Below are 19,869 nucleotides of genomic sequence, written 5' to 3'. Positions count from 1 at the left end.
CAAGTTGTACAACACCCTTATGCAAGTGTTTTTTAACTTACTTGTGAAAACTCAAATACAACAGTCCTTTAATCTGATGATATATGTATCCAGGAGACAAAAAAAGTGATCCTTCCAGCTCAAAATCCAAGTGAAAAGTGAAAAGTGACCAGGAGATGGACTAAGCAGTGAGAGAAGCCTGCTGGACAGGAACAGAAAGCTGAGGCACTTCCTGTTGTTGAAAAAAAAGTACTCCTCACACAACAATATCTATGTGAACGGTCAATTAGAGAAGACTTTTCACTCAAGGTTATGGATTTTAGCTGCTTCACCAGGTTGTAGCTACAGTTTATTGTGCTCACCTATGTCAAAAAAGACACCCTGGAAGTCGCTGGTGCAGCACTAATTCTCGCAAACGGATAAAAAAATCTAATTTGTGATTGCGAGAGGGCGGAAGTCTTTCTTCTCACATCTTGCATGCACAAAATGACAGAAAGTGCGCACTGACAGGGAAAAACAGAAAAAAACTCTGCTACGTTGCGGAGTGCGGAGTCTATCAGTAACTATGGGGGTCATTCTAACCCTGGCGGTAAAAACCGCCAGGGCGAATGACCGCGGTAGCACCGCCAACAGGCTGGCGGTGCACCGCTGGCCATTCTGACCGCGGCGGTTCAGCCGCGGCCAGAAACGGAAAGTCGGCGGTGTACCGCCGACTTTCCGCTGCCCTTGAGAATCCTCCATGGCGGCGGAGCGCGCTCCGCCGCCATGGGGATTCTGACACCCCCTACCGCCATCCTGTTCCTGGCGGGTCTCCCGCCAGGAACAGGATGGCGGTAGGGGGTGCCGCGGGGCCCCTGGGGGCCCCGGCAGTGCCCATGCCAATGGCATGGGCACTGCAGGGGCCCCCGTAAGAGGGCCCCAAAAAGAATTTCAGTGTCTGCCTAGCAGACACTGAAATTCGCGACGGGTGCTACTGCACCCGTCGCACCTTCCCACTCCGCCGGCTCCATTCTGAGCCGGCGTCCTCGTGGGAAGGGTGTTTCCCGCTGGGCTGGCGGGTGGACTTTCGACGGTCGCCCGCCAGCCCAGTGGGAAACCCAGAATGACCGCGGCGGTCTTTTGACCGCAGTACGGTCTTCTGGCGGTTCCCGCTTGGCGGGCGGCGGTAGAATCACCCCCTATGTGTTCTCTTTTGGAAAAACTGATTACCACTTTTTACAGCTAGAGGGAGGGAGACACTGGCTGATCCACATCCTAGAAAACATAAGCACATGTCCTGTAGGTCAACTTTGGGATCAAACATTTCTAAATAAATTAGACACTTAGGGCCAGATGTACGAAACGTTTTGCGACTCGCAAACGGCAAAATCTGCCGTTTGCGAGTCGCAAAACGCGTATCCCAATGCAGAAATGCATTTTGCGAGTCGTTACCGACTCGCAAAATGCATTTCAGACTCGCAAATACGAAGGGGTGTTCCCTTCCTATTTGCGAGTCGCATTGGGATGCAATACCATTCGCAAATGGCATCGCAGTTACCATCCACTTCAAGTGGATGGTAACCCAATCGCAAATTGGAAGGGGTCCCCATGGGACCCCTTCCAGTTTGGGACTGGACCCCAAAATATTTTTTCAGGGCAGGGAGTGGTCCAAGGGACCACTCCCTGCCCTGAAAAAAACCGAAACTAAAGGTTTCGGATTTTTTTGAAATGCAGCTCGTTTTCCCTTAGGGAAAACGGGCTACATTTAAAAAAAAAAAAACTGCTTTGTTGACAAGCAGGTCGCTAACATGGAGGCCTGCTGACGACAGCAGGCCTCCATGTTAGCGAGTGCCTATACTCGCAATGGGGCCGTTATTTGCGACCCACCTCATGAATATTCATGAGGTGGGTCATTGCGACCCCATTGCGAGTTGCAGTCTGTGTCTGAGACACCGTACTGCATAGCAATTTGCGACTTGCAAATTGCGAGTCGCAGGGACTCGCAATTTGCAAGTCGCAAATTGCTTTCTACGTACATCTGGCCCTTAGCCCTGTATTATTTCAGCAAAGGAGTTCAGCTTGCGTCAGATCTGATGCTTTCCATGTATGGCATTCATAATCATAACACTGACACACACTTGACACAGGTGGTCATAAAGTAGGCTGCCTGGACCCAGGAATCCAGCATTCCTGGGAGAGATATCACTTCCTCCACATGTGGCAAAACAAAAGGATGCAGAAAAATGCAATACAGAGTAATGTTTCAGCCAAGCTTTGAAATCACAGATTCACCAATAAGGCATTCAGTAATATTGTTTTCCTATGGACCTTATTCTCTGCATATTAAAAGGGTACCATTTTCTGTGCTTCCCAACTAGGGAGATCCTTGATCTGCAGCCAGCATGCAAGATCTAACAACTTGATGTTCTTCAGTTCTGAGACAATCAAACCAAAAAGAAGGGATCTTATGGGGCAAACAACACCACTTTGTAAGCTTGTACACCTGTGACAAGGGTATTCAGACACTGTAATTTCACCTTTGTCATAAACTGAGTTGAATTGGGATTCTAGTGTCTTAAAGTTTAAATTCTGAAGCCATGCCAGAAGGACAGCTGTTTGATAGCCGAGGGTGATTTGCATGTCTAATGTTTCCACTGATGGATATGTTGAATGAACACCCTCAGTGTAAATTCTGATTAAATGTATGATTTGGCACCATATTGCATTTTTAGATGCAGGCTTTGATAAAAGAAACAACATTCAAAGTAATGAATGATGACCAGGCACAGAATCACTTAGGACCAGATGAAGACTCTAAGAAAAATAGGGAAAGAAGTGGCAGGATATGAAGGGTGACTGGAAAGCAAGAGCACAAGAGAATAGAAACTGGAAAAGAAGATTCAGTATAATGTGGTGCTTCAGGCAGAAGTGCAGACTCAGATCACATGGCACTTTTTAGGCACTATATTTACACACCCTATTCCATTGTTAATTACAGAAAACAGAGATGTCTTCAGGGCTGACCAAATGCAAGTGTGATATGTTGGCATTTCAAAGGAAGTGGACAGGAACAACGGGGGGTCTTTCCTTATAGGCTTTAGGGGGGTGCTTGTGTATAGAACAAGAAGGCTCAACATAAATCCTGAAGTGCAGAATCCATGCCAGGTTTTCAGAATGAACACTATGTAAATTAGGGACTGATTTAGATGTTGGTGGTAATGGCCCAACTGTCAGGTTTTTGACTGAAAACCTATCCGCCCTTGGGACAGTCTACCCACCGCACTCAGATGTTGGTGGTCCCATAGCCGAAAGCTTGCATATGAACTGCAGTCTCTGCCAAGAAACACATCCGGTGTCAACAGCGGGAGAGGGAAAAGTGGATGTTGGTGGGACCCCAGCCACCCTTTCTGCCGTGCTGATTTAGATGTGCCTTACTGTCAAGCAAAAACTGGCGGTCTGATCTCCACTTCTGAGTTGTGTATTAGGTGGAAAAGGGGTGAAAACTCACATTTTTCCTGATTTCACTTCAGTTTTCAACTGGACACAACTAGACAACACATTTTGTCGCTGCTGCCATGAACCCACGGAGAAAACAAGACCTCCCCTAACGCCGAGCTTGAAGATAGGGACGACGTATTGCAGGGTATGTTGGATGGGCACAGCATGGGAGGTGGGACTACTGCAGGCATATACATGTCACAGTAATATTTTTAAATTACTATGACATGCATATGTCGGGGGACATTTGTGTCACACATGGCTGGGGACACACTGGCACAACATGCATATTGCACACATACACACATATCATTGTAGTGTCATTATTCATTACCACATGACTGCTGGCACCACAATGATGGTACATTCACACTTGTCAATGGCATCCATGTATGCACATTGCTAGGGGACTTGTACTGGTAGGTTTGTGCTATCTGTTGTGTATTTCAGTCTGTAAGTGTATGTGTGTGTGTGTGTGGATTGGCTGGTTGAGGTTGAGGGAGCTGGAGTGGGCGTTCTGGTTGTGTCCGTATGTGTGTCATTTACATTTGTGATCAACATTATTGTGTATGTTGTGTTGCTGTGTAACACATTCAGGTGAGTGTTGTTGTTGTGTGGGGGACGTTGCCATGATTTGTGCAGTTGTGCTTGTATTTGAGTTTGTTTGTATAGATGGGTGTGCAGTTGTGTTGGTTGTTGTGGTTCTGTCATGTGTGGGTGCAGTGTCAATGGTGTGTGTGCATATGTCGTGTCATGGATGTTTGTCGATGTGTGTTTTTGGAATTTATGGGTTGTGTTTTGTTGGAATTGTAATGGATGATGGTGTGTATGTGGTGTGTTGTGTAGTGTGTAGTGCAGGGGGTCCTGCAAGAGAATCAGTGCAGTTTCAGAGAGGGCCGAGAGACAGTGGACATGATATTTGCAGCCCGTCAACTGCAAGAGAAGTGCCAGGAACAAAACAGAGACCTTAACAAAACGTTTGTAGACCTGACCAAAGCCTTTGACACCGCCAGTCGTGAGGGGCTATGGCAGATCATGGAGAAGTTTGGTTTCCCAGTTCCACGATGCTTGTTCAAGTACTGGAAGATGGAGACTCCTCCGATGCCTTCCCGTCGCCAACAGAGCCAAGCAAGGTTGTGTACTGGCACCCACTCTGTTCAGCATGATGTTCTCGGCTATGCTGTCAGATGCCTTTTGTGATGACAAAGAGATCAGCATCAAGATCAGATATAGGACTGATGGCAGGCTCTTCAACCTGCGGTGGCTACAGGTCAAGACCATGATTTAAGAGGACTCTGTGCACCATTTCCTGTTTGCAGATGACTGCGCACACACTGCAGCTACAGAGGCCCAGATGCATCAGAGCATGAACCGCTTTTCCATTGCTTGCAGAAATTTCGGCCTCACAATCAGCACCAAGGAGACGAAGGTCTTGCATCTGCCCGCACTGCTGAAGACATATGCGGAACCAACTATTACCGCTAAGCTGTTGACAAGTTTACATTCCTTGGCAGCACACTCTCCAGATCTGTGAACATTGACAATGAGGTCGACACACGTCTCGCCAAGGCAAGCTCTGCATTTGGGCGGCTGCTGGAGTCAGTGTGGGAGAGGAGAGGCATCAAAATTACCACAAAGCTGAAGGTGTACAAGGCGGTCGTACTGCCCACACTACTGTATACCTGTGAGACATGGACTGTGAAAGAGCGCCATGCCAAAAAGCTGAATCGCATCCACATGAGTAGCTTAAGGAGGCTGCTGATAATTACCTGGCAGGACACAGTTCCAGACACAGATGTTCTCTCTTAAGCTGGCCTGCCAAGTATCTAAACCCTGCTGAGGAGAGCCCAAGTCAGGTGGGTAGGCCACCTTGTACACATGCCAGATGCAAGCCTGTCCAAGAGACTTTTCTATGGTGAACTGGCAGAAGGCAAATGCTCACAAGGTGGGCAGAAAACGTGCTTCAAGGATAAGTTGAAAGTCTCACTGAAGAGCTTTGGCATTGACCCGGACTCCTGGGAAATCCTAGCACAAGATGGCCATGCCTGGCAAAGCTACATCAGCAAAGGTGCTAGCTCCTACGAGCTGAGCAGGACTGCAAAGACGCAGAAGAAGTGTGAGCTACACAAATCCATAGCCAACTCTTTGCCAATCAACTGAGCAGACCACTTGTGCCCGACATGCAGCAGAGCTTTCCGAGCAAGCATCGGACTGATCAGCCACAGCCGGACACACCTAACCCAGTTAATCTCCTCAATGTTATGTCCTTGGTCATCGTCGACAACAAAGATGAACAACAACAACAGTGCAGGGGGGCACATGTGTGTCACTTATATTTATTCCATAGCCCCTGCCATTGTACAAAGTCCATCAGGTCCCGCTGCCATCTCCCTCTGTCAGCAATCCATCGCCAGTCCACCACTTGCAGAGCTGTAACATCTAAGTACAAAGGGTGGAACACCGTTGACTGGATGGTCTTTTTGAGTCCACCACTAACGCAGCTTGGTGGTGACACCGTCATATCTAAATCAGGCCATTAATTGCATTTAGGTTAATAATACCATTAGCTCTCCACCTGCCATAATATCACTTGTACCACACACTATATGCCACCAGAGACCTAACCTGAATGAAGAGGAGGGAAAGAATCAGAGCCTGGCAAGGCCACATCAGGAGACAATAATGCCATCTGTGCATTCCATGTCAGGCAATGCTAGAGCAATGGACTGCCGAGTAAATGTGACCCTTAGAGGACTACAAGTAATGTCAATGATGCCATCAATATTGTGTTGTAAACTATGGAAAAGAAGCAGCATCCGTGCATTTGGACATAGAAATAATTTCTTCTTCAAGGCCACTTGGTAAAAAGTGGTGTTAATCGCTCAACAATTTATATGGGACAGCAAAAATATATAACATTTGCTTTTGGCAGCAGGTGGATTTTTAAAGTGGTGGGGTGGACATTCCAGCCAATGCAGAGAGCAATCCTAAACTTAAAAAGAGGGGGTGAAACAGCGTTCTCCCTCTGCAAGAACATTTGGAAACAAAATGATTCAAATGGTGGATTTTCCAGCAAACATTTACTAGAGAAATAGAAAAAAAGAGTGCCACTTACTGCACAAGTTAGAAGCAAGCCATAAATGCACCCGAGGTATATTACCTGACTGGTAGCATCTTATGAGGAGTTTCAGAACAACAGCACTGCAGTTACTCCACACTTGTTCAAATGCTGCTTTTGGTTATGTAAGGCTTCAGTTATGAGAACATCTTCAGGAATTGCCCAGAGATAGCTATAAATAAGTTAGAGGAGTAATGTGTCAATATCTATTACTGTTCAAATAATTACTTGCTGAAAGATTTGTGTATATTCTCCCTGCAGCCTAACTGGCAAAAGGCATGCACGTTTTTAGATATTTTGTCTTGTTTAATTAGCTGTCTGGAATGCTATGTAAGGCACTGAGAACCCTTTCATATAGAGACAGCACTAGATGTGCATTTCTCTTTCTTAGCATCTACAGGACTGGCTTGGAGACCTATAAGAACATGTGCATGTGATAAATGATGCCGCTGGGGCTGACTACCCAGCAATCATCCCAGCATAGGCAAACCTGCTCACAGTCTTCTGTTTTGGAAGGTTATTATTTATCCAGTAATTTCTGTAAACTAAAAAATATGGAGAAATATTATCCTGGCTCGAGCATGTTCTATTTCACAAAGGACATTAGAGTGAAGGGGTGGTACCTTCTCCCTCCACTACAGACTGTCACTAAGTTAATATTTCATTTTCATATAAGAGAAGGCATGACAATTGATCAAACATTTTTAGACCAACAATGAAGAATGGAGTTTTAACGTGGAGCTGGAGACGCTGAGTAAAAGGGGCAAAATAAGTTGATTAAGGGCACTTTATTTGGATCTTACTTGCAATACATGCATCCTGCCACTGTATAACCTACAATACAGTACAAAACATTGCTACAAGGTCATACAACAGGTACACAACAACATAGTAACCAATTTGCCAAATTAGCTTAAATAGTTAGTTGCAAAAGAGATAATAATTAGGCCAATGCAGACATCCACACAGAGGTCACTGGAGAAATCAGGGAAAGTGCTGTCATTTACCATCCATGATCTTAGGCTAGAGCATTGGCGGCACAGAAACCCAAAAACAATGAATGCACAGTTCCAAAAAGAGTGAGCAGGTAATGTTTTCACCTTGGTCTAGGGGAAACAAGTTACGGTTCTTGTGTCTTGTACCTGAGTGAGGAACAAGTGCCCTCACTCACCAATAGGTGACATGCTTCATCATCAGACTTTGCTCCTTATCAGACCAGCACTGCAATGTCTTACGGGCCCCCCTTTTGTAGAAAGATGCCGTGAAAGAATGCAGGAATGTGTGACTGGTGTGAGAACTGTTAAAATTGATTAGAATGACCATGAAGTGAAATGTTTAATGGGGATATGGCCCTCTGTCAAGGTTAAAAACTAAAAAAAGGGGGAAGAAAGAATAACGTAAGTCATACTCTATTCAGAAAATGGAGTCAAATATCAGAGAGCCCTAAATTTTGGGAATTAATTATGTGTAAGGCAGGGTTGGAGATCCCTACACTGCCTAAAGGGAAAAAGGTCAACAGGTTTCTCGCTTGAACAGTGTAAAGAGATCTAGGTGCAATTCATCAGGACCTAAGTTTAATCATATCTAATCCTCACAGCTGTAATCAGTACATGTTTGTGAAACAGGAACCTGAAAATAAAAGCAACAGTACAGCATGAATATCAAATTCCAGTATCATACAATGTTGAAAACAACAAGCCAGTGTGAACACTAGTGAAAATCCTTAGTGGTGCTCAGGTGAACCGGTGAATTATCACTTCAAAATCACAACAAGGCTGAGATCCTTACCCCACTACAATTACAGTAGGGACCCCTCCCCAGGCCGCCCTATTGTCTCAGGGATAGGATCTATATTGGAACCCTTATCCAAATTTTGAGATTTCTTTCTCCAACCTATTGTCCAACAAACTCCTACCTTTCTAAAAGACACTAAAGATACCTTGATACTGTTGGATCATATCAATAGCAGTGGAAGTACAGATATGTTGATGTGCCTTGATGTTGAGGCATTATACACTAACATACCACAATATGCCACTTTAGAAGTGGTTGAGAAAATTCTCACCACAAATACCTGGCCTTACAATACCCCCATTAGTCTTGTCTCAGAATGTGCCACATTAGCTCTGAAAGAGAACTTTTTCCAATTTGAGAATGATTTGTTCCATCGGATTCAAGGCAGTATATTGCTCCTAGCAACCCTTCTTTTCTTATATCTGTTTATGGTGTAGATACATTGATGATATCTTGATTGAATGGAAGGGGGACACAGATAAGGCTAGCAGATTTGTGAATTGAATCAGTAAATGAGACCAACACTTATGCTTTAGTGCCACCACTTCCGGCAAGGAGGTGGCTTTTCTGGACTTACGGATCATATTGAAAGATGGAATTCTACACTCCTCCGTCTTTCATAAACAGACTGATAAAAATAGCGCATTACTTTTTGACAGTCATCACCCACGATCCTTGAGGACCAGTTTACCTTTTGGTTAGTTTCTTAGAAGACGTAATGGTAGTGACACTAATGATTTCCATTCACACTCTGCCTTGCTCAGACAGAAATTGAAGGACTGACACTACCCTTCACAGGTTATCGTACAAACCAGGAAAAGAGCTTGGAATATTCAGAGAGATCTTTATTGACTGATTCCAAAAAAGTCAAACAGACAAGATTAAATTGTGTGACCACATTCACTTCCCTGAGCAATCAGGTGAAGAAGATTAGCAATCGTAAGTGGTCGATTTTGACTAGAAATGAGGAATCCTTGGATAACCCCATATTTGCCTTTAAGAGGACACAGAATATCACAGATTTCATCATTCATACTAGACCAAAATCCAAAAAGGCCTTGGATGTCAAGTTACCACAATCTTGGCTTACGGTTAAAGGGCACCATCCATGCGTGCATTGTAATGTCTAACCCTTGTCAATGAGAACCACTGATTTAGATCTAGGGAGACACATAAGTGGCAGTTGACTAGGAATTGTCATACCAAAATATGTGTTTATATGATTCTATGATCTTGTAATGTCCGATGTATAGTAATGACTACTAGAATGGCAAAAACACGAATAAATGAACCCCGGAGTACTATAAGATGCCAGCGTGCCTCCACAAAGCTGACTATACATTTCATTGAATCCAAACACACACTGGATGATATGAAATGGGTCATCCTAGAGAGTGTTGTAGACAATAGACAATGCATTAAGAAACTCTTTGAGAAGCAGCAACTTTAAGTACACAGACTGAGGACCCACATTAGGGGCTTCAATGATGATGCGCCCTGGTGCAAACTAATATAAATCAACCTTTTAAGTCGGTACTTGTTTGGTGAGGGTATGGGCAGCGGTCATTACTCTAATTATGAGTTGTAACTATAGACTTTCCTAGGCATATATACTCTTTACATCTGTCCTTCTCTGTTTAGGGTTGATAGATACATCACTTCATTATACCCTCCTGCCCCAGGGATAATCATCCACACTTCTTAATGTGGGCCATGTATTTACTTTTCTAGCAGCCACTCCACCGCAATTTGTGTTGATTATTAATACTGCCCTAAGTTCAACTTGGTTCCCCTTCTCTGGATAGGAATATCAAGTAGCATTTTATACCTACATAAGACACTTGTATTTTGATGGCTGCCTTTTTGTAGTGTTTTTTAAGCGTCTGCCTCCTTGGATCAGGGCTGCAACACTTGATTCCAAAAATGTTTTTTGTCTCACACCAATCTGTTCTTTATAATATATGTTTCTATCTCTTTATACACATTCAAAGATGGTGACTGCCGACTATCTCTGCCGGTTCCTTTCTTTATGTTAATGTTCATTGAGTAATGCTCACAAAGACCTTCCAAGATGGCAACCATGGTTTTTATTACCAGTTAATTTATTCTACCAGCCTTTAAATATCGGGCTCTCCGCACCGGATCTATTTCCGAATATGTGAAGCGGGGTAGGCACGGACGGCAGCCGCGATCTACACTCAAGTAAGTGCCCCCTTCTTGAATTTGTAGTATACATAATGGAGTCCTTATGTTATCTCTCATACTTTGAACTACACGTGGGGACCCCAAGGCGCTACTGTGATATCAGTGATTTGCATTTGCAACCCTCGAACTGTATGCATATAACCATGTGGGGCACTCATTTTTATGAGTGCATTGTTGATGTAAGTGTGCCTTCCAGGTACCGCATGTGATTACTGGATCCAACGGACCCCTTGTTATTATGATTGCCATTTGAGGGACTGTCAGTGTATAGAGTCATCAACTCAGATTATCATATCACTGTCAACTAGATGCATTACTTCTTGGTGGAAGCTGTTACTCACCCGCCATATAATGATGAAAGTGAATATCCATACAGACTAACGTCCCATTTTTACCAGATATACCCTCCCTGTCTTGTCATATACACAATTATGCAGATGAGGGCTAATCACCTACATCTTATATGATTACTTATGACCCATTTATTATTAATATGTTTTTTGGTTTGTTTCATGCATAGATTAATCTTTCTGAGGGTCCCTTTGATGCATAATGTTGATATGAATTAACGTTTGCTCTTCTTTGCACTCCAGATTTGCTTATGATTGTATTGGCGAGCTCAAGTAGGCTCTCAGCTGTTTCCATTGGGGCCCATCTTGTAATTTTAGGAGGGTAAGGACCTCAGCCTTGTTGTGATTTAGAAGTGATAATTCACTGGTCACCTGAGCACCACTAGGGATTTTCACTGGTGTTCACACTGGCTTGGTATTTTCAACACTGTATGATACTGGAATTTGGTATTCATGCTGTATTGTTGCTTTAATTTTCAGGTTCCTGTTTCACAAACATTTACTGATTACAGCTGTGAGGATTAAGTATGATTAAACTTAGGTCCTGATGAATATCTCTTAGATCTCGTTAGACTGTTTAAATGAGAAAGATGTTGACCTTTTGCCCTTTAGGCAGTGTAGGGATCTGCAACCCTGCCTTACACATAGTTAATCCCCAGAATTTAGGGCTCTCTGATATTTGACTGCATTTTCTGAATAGGGTAAGACTGACATTATTCATTATTCATTCTTCCTCCTTTTTGCTTTTAATCTTGACAGAGGCCCATATCCCCATTAAACATTTCACCACATGGTCCTTCTAGTCAATTTTTACAGTTCTCACACCAGTCCCACATTCCTGCATTCACTCACGGCATCTTTCTACAAAAGATCTGCGGTAAAGAGCCACCACAAGGGGCCCGTCAGACATTACAGTGCCGGTCTGATGAGGAGCAAAGACCGATGATGAAGCATGTCACCTATTGGTGAGTGAGGGCACTTGTTCCTGACTCAGGTCATTTACAGGAACCGTAACTTGTTTTCCCCTGGAGCAAGGTGAAAACATTACCTGCTCGCTCTTTTTGGAACTGTGCATTCATTCTTTTTTGGTGGATATGGGAGTACACGCACAGGACCAATTTTTCCTAAATCCCCTTCTATTCTGAGTCCTTCTATTTTGTTTTTGATGGCACAGAAACCCAAACAGGGATTATAGGCAAGCACTGGGAGACAGAGAAACCCACACAAACATCTGAAGGGGTCGTAAAGGAATGGGCATGCAGACAATTACAGTAAGTTCTCACTCTTTGGCTACATAGTACATGTGCAATATGCAACTAATCCTTCTGCCATTGAGCCCTGGAATGTGCTGTGCTGTGAAAACACACTCTTGGGGTGCATGTGCCCACTCCCACACACACACCAAACACCTTTGCCCCTGCACATTTTCTTTCGAAAAGCCTTGTACATATGTATTTGCCACTCGTGTGCCATAAAAACACATGATTTACACGCACCTATCCATCAAACACATAATTTTGACGTATGAATCCCCTGCACTCTTGCTTACTAGGGGCCAGACAAATGCATGTCTGCACCCCAGAGCCATGAAATAACTCTGTTGCCATGCATGTGTAACACTCACACTTCTGATACCTTACACACTACAATTATTTTCTTATGAGCCATGTGTATACACTTCTGCTGCTTTCCCGCCTTCTGTGGCTGTGATGTAAAGCAGGCAGATTAGTAGTGTGTGAAACTGTTGATTGAGATAGCGGTTCAGCACCTGAGAATGGGAAAAAAGAAAGAACTCTGATTTAACACATGCTTTATTCGATTGATCGATCATCAAAGCGAATGTACAGTAGTGATAGGAATAAAGATAAAACCAATAATAATAATAATAATAATAATAATAGTACATAGATATAAAATATAAAACGTAGATGCCTAAGAGCATGATTCAATTAAGATTCTCAGTACACATAATACACATAGTACGGCTGCGACCCCCCCTCCTGCAATTCTTATAAGAGTACAAATTTAGGGCTCTAAATTAAAACACAGTCCTAACAATAGAATTGCGTATTCGCCATGCTACTAATAAATATTTACTAACAGCATGTATTAAAACCGTAGAATGGTGACTTTTTAAAATCCTCAAAGCAGAGGCACAGTCTCTTATCCCCATTTCACGACAGATGTGACGATCCACTTAGACCTTGGAAGGGAATAAGCAGGGCAAAAAAACATAAAATGTTCAACTGTTTCAGATTTTGCACCACAAACTGGACATGTACTTGTATCTGTTTTTGTACCCCATCTACACACCAATGACTTCAGCGGCAATGACCCAAAACAGAATCTGGCATATAAGCTTTTACCGAGGATGTCAGGAATATTGTCTAGATATGGTTCAAATTGTGGATACCACTTAAAATCTGTAAAGTGATTTGTTAAGGTACCATAGGTTCTGTGGGTGATATAATCGTTGCGTACATAGGACCAGTATATGCGTTTCAGTACATTGGAGTGAGCCTTTTCTAGTTTATGGGGTTCCTCCCAAAAGTGGCTGAGGCCTAATTTGTTGAACCATCTGGATACATGTTTAACCCAGAGAATAGAGGTTGAGTTGGAACACTTTAGCAGGTCGTGGAGTGAGGTCTTATAAACGTCTAATTCAGGGACGGTCCATAGTCTTATCCAATATAATAGTGGTCTTAAGATAATTAGATTGGCTATGCGTCTCAGGCCCAGATCTAAGAACAGTGGTATCAATGGAGTACTAGGAGGACAGGCACACAAAGACCTCGCAAAACTGTTCTCACTGATAGTAAGCCTGTTACAGTCAGAAAAACCCCAGACCTCATCTCCGTATGCGGCGGCACCCTGTGCTCCGGCAATGTAGAACTTAATTGCCGGGGAGACAGTTTTTGCTGTCGTACCACTATAGAAACGCAGGATTGATGCTGCACCATGCTGCAGGCGACCCACACTTTTATTGACCTGTTCTACCCAGTTCAGATTATCAGTAAACCTTACACCCAAATAATCAATGGAAGAAACCTTATCCAGGAGGTTCCCTTCTAAATGGATAGTACATTTCTTCCGCACTCCTGTACGGAATGCCATTAACTTGTTTTTTTTTATGGTTCAGCTGTAGGCCGTAATCTCGACAAAAGGAGTTGAATCTATTGATAAGAGTTTGGAGGCCCATGGGAGATTTATAAATAAGAAGAGAGTTGTCAGCAAAAAGAAGGATTGGAATTTTTTGGGCGCATAGGGTGGGGCATCATTCTGGCACGTCATTAAAACCTGTACAACCTCATTGATAAAAATAGAGAATAAAAGTGGTACCAACACACAACCCTGGCGAACACCCCTATTTATGGGGATTTTGTCTGTTAGTTCGCCTAGGTTACCCCATCTCACCTGCGCATATGTGTCCTCATGCAACCGCTTCAAAAGTTGGATTAAGTTGGCCGGAGTCCCTATTTTTTGTAGCACCTCCCACAACTTTTCCCTCGGGACTAGATCAAATGCTGATCTCAAATCAACAAAAGCGATATATAATGGTTGTTTTGCCAGGGCTGTGTATTTCCAGTACAGAATGGCCAGTCTAAAGACCTGGTCTACTGTACTGATCTACTGAAGAACTCTGTATTTACTCCAAGATTAGGAACAATTGCAAAGAAGTAGCACGCTGCACTGTACAGAGAAGGATCATTTGAGGGGCACATGCTCCCTCACACTATGCTCCTTTTTGTGCGGTCTTTCTTAGAGCTGGCTAAGTGTATTTTCCCCTATCCATGAGGATGGCAGTGATGAATGCAAACACATATTTTAGTAACAAATACATCACCTGTTACAGGAGCATTAGTTTAAACTTAACCTTGATCTGTGTTCACTACTTGGGAAAAAGAGTGTCAGGCATTTTCTACAAGGAAAGCCTATAAATGTTAGTTTTCACCATTAACCAGGATTCAGGGAGAATAAGTTTGAAATTTAAATGTTAGCCTCATTAGGTTTCTGAGTAGATGTGAGTGATCTGTCACAACCTAGCTCAAAGGAGCTCATGTTGATTGAGTAACAAATCAGGATCACACACACCAGATTAGAGTATGCTCATAAATAAAACAGGGCCATGACAACAAGAATCCAAACAGTAGAACTGGAGATATGCAATTTTAAAACTTAAGTAACAATAGCTCAAAAAAGCACAAAGCGTTATCTGTGTCTACCTGGCCATGCCGGACCGAGAAAAAGTCACAATTTCAGGTCAATCATGATGGAGCGTGGGCTGGCTGAAGGGACCCAGTTAGTCTTGGTAAACAACAGTACCTTAAATCCTGGTTGCAGAGCGCTGCAAGTTCCCACATAAAGGATGCATCCCCCAGCAGTGGTGATGTTTTGGTTCCAAGGAGCTACAACGCTGCAATGCGAGGTCCTGTGTTATTATCGAGGATCCTGTCCACAAGGGCTTGCGATGTGAAGTTTAATGTAGAGATGCGTATCATAGCCAAGGCAGTGTGTTGCTTCCGAGAAGCAGCTAGGCTGTGATACGGAGTACTGTCTCATTGTCGAGAATCCTATCAATAAGGGCTTGCGATGTTAGGTCCGGTATTGAGGATGCATCATGCAGCTGAGGTGATACATTGATTCCGAGGATCTGTGAGGTTGTGATGAAAAGCCTTGGTGCTTGAAAAGTCCACACAGCCGGGGCGATGCATCGGTTCTGCAGAATCCACAAATGGGCTGACAGAGCACCTTCAGACCCACTTATAAGGACCCAGGACTGGGGTGGCACCACTTGGCACAGTAAAACTCACAGTTGCTGAGACTAGACCTTGGAGTTACTCTGGTGGTCCGAGGTACAGGTTGCAGGTCTAGTAAGTCCCACCCGGCAAGGGGGCAGCAGGCAGCAGGTCAGTAGAGGAGGCAAAAGTCCTTCATTGCATCAATCCAGCAAGTGGCAGTCTGTCAGCAGTGCAGTAGTCCTTCTTCCTGGTAGAGTCTTCCACAGGTTCAGAAGTGTGGTGAATAGTTGGTGTCTGAGGTCCTATATTTATACCTGGTGCCTCCATTGAAGTGGAAGAAGCTTCTAGATGTTTTCTTTTGAAGTGCACAGGTTCCCTGTCTGCCCTAGGTCCAGACTAACTACAGGGGGTATTAAATAATTTGTGTGAAGGCAGGACACAGCCTATTCAAGGTTAAGTAGGGCTGTACCAAGCTCTGCCCTTGCATCCTGCCAGGGATGGCCCATCTAGGCACACCTAAGCTCTCTACTGTATATGGCTGTCTGTGAGGAATACACAAATTTCAACTGCTAACTACACTGAGTCATGTGACCCACAGACAGACTGCAGGCACTAAATGGCTAAGGCAGGAAAATGGCAACTTTCTAAAAGTGGCATTTTCCAAATTGTAACCAAAATCTAACTTCACCATCAAAGAGGGTTTTTTATTACAGTTCCAAAGACACCAAACATGAACTCTTCACCTGTTCCCATTTACAAGTTACAGCTAGTTAATTGTAATAAGGTCACCCAATGTTATCCTGTGGGAGAAGTAGAATGTAAGGCTTTTTCACTACTGGGACAAGTAAAACTTAACATTACAAGTTCAACTTTTTAAATATATTGAACCATGCCCTGTGCTGTTGAAGGGACTGGACTATGAGACAGTTATATGTATTAAAAATGCAGGGCTTGAGCCTGGCAAAAGGGTTAATTTGCCAGGTCAAAATAGCAAGTTAAAACTGCACCCACAGGTTGCAATAGCAGGCCTGAAACAGGTTTTCTAAGTCTATTGCATAACACGTTCTGCAGGCCTACTTGCAGCATTTAATTTACAGGCCAATGGTACCTGTGCACCACTTTACGAGGGACGTATAAGTAAATCAAATATGTCAGTTGGGGAGAAACCAATGTTGTCATGGTTTAAGAAGGGAGCTCAAGCACTTTAGCACTGGTCAGTAGTGGTAAAGTCCCAGGGTCCTAGAGTCAACACAAATGTGATCAGAAAAATATGGGGGAGTAAGGTGAAATGTTTGGGGTAAGACCATACTATGGCTGGCAGGTCTAAAAGCCCTGCTATTGTTTATGTGGTCAATATTTGGTTAGCTTGCCAGCTAACTTGACCAAGGAGCACTTTGTGGTCTGAAATAACCCTTTACCCTTTATTTCTGTCTGTTTGCATTTATTTTAATGTGTCATACTGTGGTCTGACCCCCGCTCATTCCAACAGTTGATTTCCCATGACTGAGTAAAGAGCTGCTGCCCAGGAGTCTTCACCCCCCCTGCTGCCCCGGATAGCAATGTAGTCCCCATTACGTGACCTACAATACTAAATATAAGCTCAGAAGAAGCCTCACAATCTGCATTCAGAAAACACACATTTTAAGTTCTGAGATAAAGTCCTCTTTCTTTTTCTAGTATTGGCACACTGTATAATGACTGTTGTTAATTCTCGTTGTTTATGCATTGTTTTCTGTGTTTCAGAACGGTAAATATTACTGACTACTAACAAAGAAACTCAGTTTAGGCAGGAGGATTGCAATGTTCCATTTTCCAAAGAGTTCACTGCAGTCAGTTAATGATTGTGGTCAATTACATGCTTGCAAACACCACTTAACCTTACTAACATTTCCATAACTGCATTGCTGTTGTATTGTGTTTTTCGTTTTTGGGATTGTGCTAATATTCATGATCCCTTAGTCACTGCATATCAAGACGCACTAGTTTTACAACTACATCGTATTGCACTATCATTTTTAAAGCATGCTGTTTTCATTACATTATACTACTGGATACCAAATTGCACTGTAAATGTTTTGTATTATTTTAAGATATTTTTGAAGAGTTGTGTAGTCACACCTCTGACTGGATATTAAAACATTTAAAGGGAATGTGATCATTTTATTGAACTCTACTCAGGCTCACCCGGCACCACCTCTTCGAGCTGCGCCGGTCCCTGGCTGCTTGTCCACATGTACTCAAAGAGTCAAGGAAACGCAAAGTACTCGGTGTCTCGGTTAATAAGAAATACTAGAGTATGTCGGGTGAACCTAGTGCGTCAAGGAAACACCTAGTACCTGGTACCCTGGTTAACAGTGAACACTATGTAATGTTCACGTGAACCCAGTATGTCAAGGAAACACCAAGTGCATGGTGCCCCAGGTAACAGGGAACTCTAGCACCGCCACTTTTATTGTTATAAGGTTTGTTGGTCACTGCTACTGTACATGCTAGAGAGAAAGTCTGCTTTTGGTACGTGCAATACTTTGCTTTGTTCCCTTTTAAACAGCTCTTGCATTTTACAGTAAAAGAGGACGTCCTGCGATTTCCATTTCATAGACTGTCCTGCAGTCTACCGATCCTACCCAAGGAAGAAACAAGGCATACATTTTGTCATTCCCTCTGAAAGGCTGAAGCTTTTGAAGCCAGCCCTTAGTATATCATTTCAGACAATAAAATGTTCTTCTGGGTGATGAAGCACTCGCTCTACTTAATGATAGCAGAGTCAGAGCACACTTGAAATGGAAGCAGCGAACGTGGTTCGCACAAGATCAAATGGTGGGTCAGGTGTGCCCCGCAAACAGCACCTCACTGTTAGAGAAGGCTCTGCATTCTTTTCTTTTACTTATATTTTATTGAGATTTTAGCATAAAGGAAAAACACAATACATTTAAGCATTGAAGGCATCTCAAATTATGGTGCACATTAGATTATCTACAACACATGAAGTACGTAAACTGGAGTGGGGGGGTCCCTCCAGGGCCCCATTGTACATTTTCAGCCCATTACTTAATCACACACCCACCACAAATCTCGAGTCCAGTCAATAAACTGGAATATATCACCTGTCGTCGAGGAGCCTGTGTGGTATCTAGACTCTGCATTCTTAAACTGAAAAGGGAGGCACCCCTCACAAGGTTATATTAGAGTACGGAAGCGCCACCATCTGTGCACCACTTCACACTAGCAGACAGCTCCTGTGCCCTCAATGAACAGGGATATTAAGCATCTCTCACATACAGCATGAACTGATGGTTGCACCATCTGTGCATCACTCGGTACAATAAAGGATGGATAACACCCTCGATGAGTCCTGTTTACCAATCTGCTCACGTTGCCTCTGAAGTAGGCATTGTTCTGCCTCTATCATGCTATTCGCATGCAGGAATTACTTATATCGTTGCTGTCATAGCTAAAGGGTGCCTAATCCTTTGAGAAGTCTGCCAATAGTGATTGTTTTGAAGCTTTCCTTTTGCTATGAATGTCTGACTTGGGCGTATGCTTGGCCATTACAAATATTTCATGATCCAAACTTAGTAATAAATTGAGTGCTGGAGCTCACAACCCTGAAATCTCTACCAGTACAATTAAATGTCGGAACACAAAATACCAAGGTTGCATAGCCTCGCATCCCACACATCCCTCGTTAATCCATTTCCAACCACTCTCTGCCCCTTTATCTAACTCTTGACGTTAATGCTTTCGCCCTTACGACGGATTGTCCATCTTTCTCTTGTTCCGTCTTTCTGCTTTGTTTATGTTTTCGTCTCTTGCTCTTTCTTGGTTCATGTAAGAAGCAGAAAAGTGCTGGTTCCAAAAATAAGCGCTGGTGACCGCCACCGGAAACCCCTGGCTCAATTTAACCACTCGAAATGTCTTTAGATGTTCCGATTTTTTATTTCAAATGACAATTCCTAATCTTCCACGCCCATTTGTTTACCTTGTGATGCAAATCAGTGGGACTTCAGGAATTCTACTTGGCCAATCAGCGGTCCATTTCCTAATGCCCGTCGTCTTCTAGTCAGCTATCAGAATTCCATAGGATATGCAAGGGATTCACGATGCTAAGTATCTATTGGAATGCACTGCGATTTACTCGCAATGTAATGCTGACATTGGGAAAGCTGCTTCTGAATCATACACGTTTCATATGACAGGGTTCTGACAG

Source organism: Pleurodeles waltl, chromosome 7 (genome assembly GCF_031143425.1).
Source record: "Pleurodeles waltl isolate 20211129_DDA chromosome 7, aPleWal1.hap1.20221129, whole genome shotgun sequence".
Classification (NCBI taxonomy): Eukaryota; Metazoa; Chordata; class Amphibia; order Caudata; family Salamandridae; genus Pleurodeles; species Pleurodeles waltl.
The sequence above is the reverse complement of the archived record's forward strand: the minus strand, read 5'-3'. Positions refer to the sequence as shown.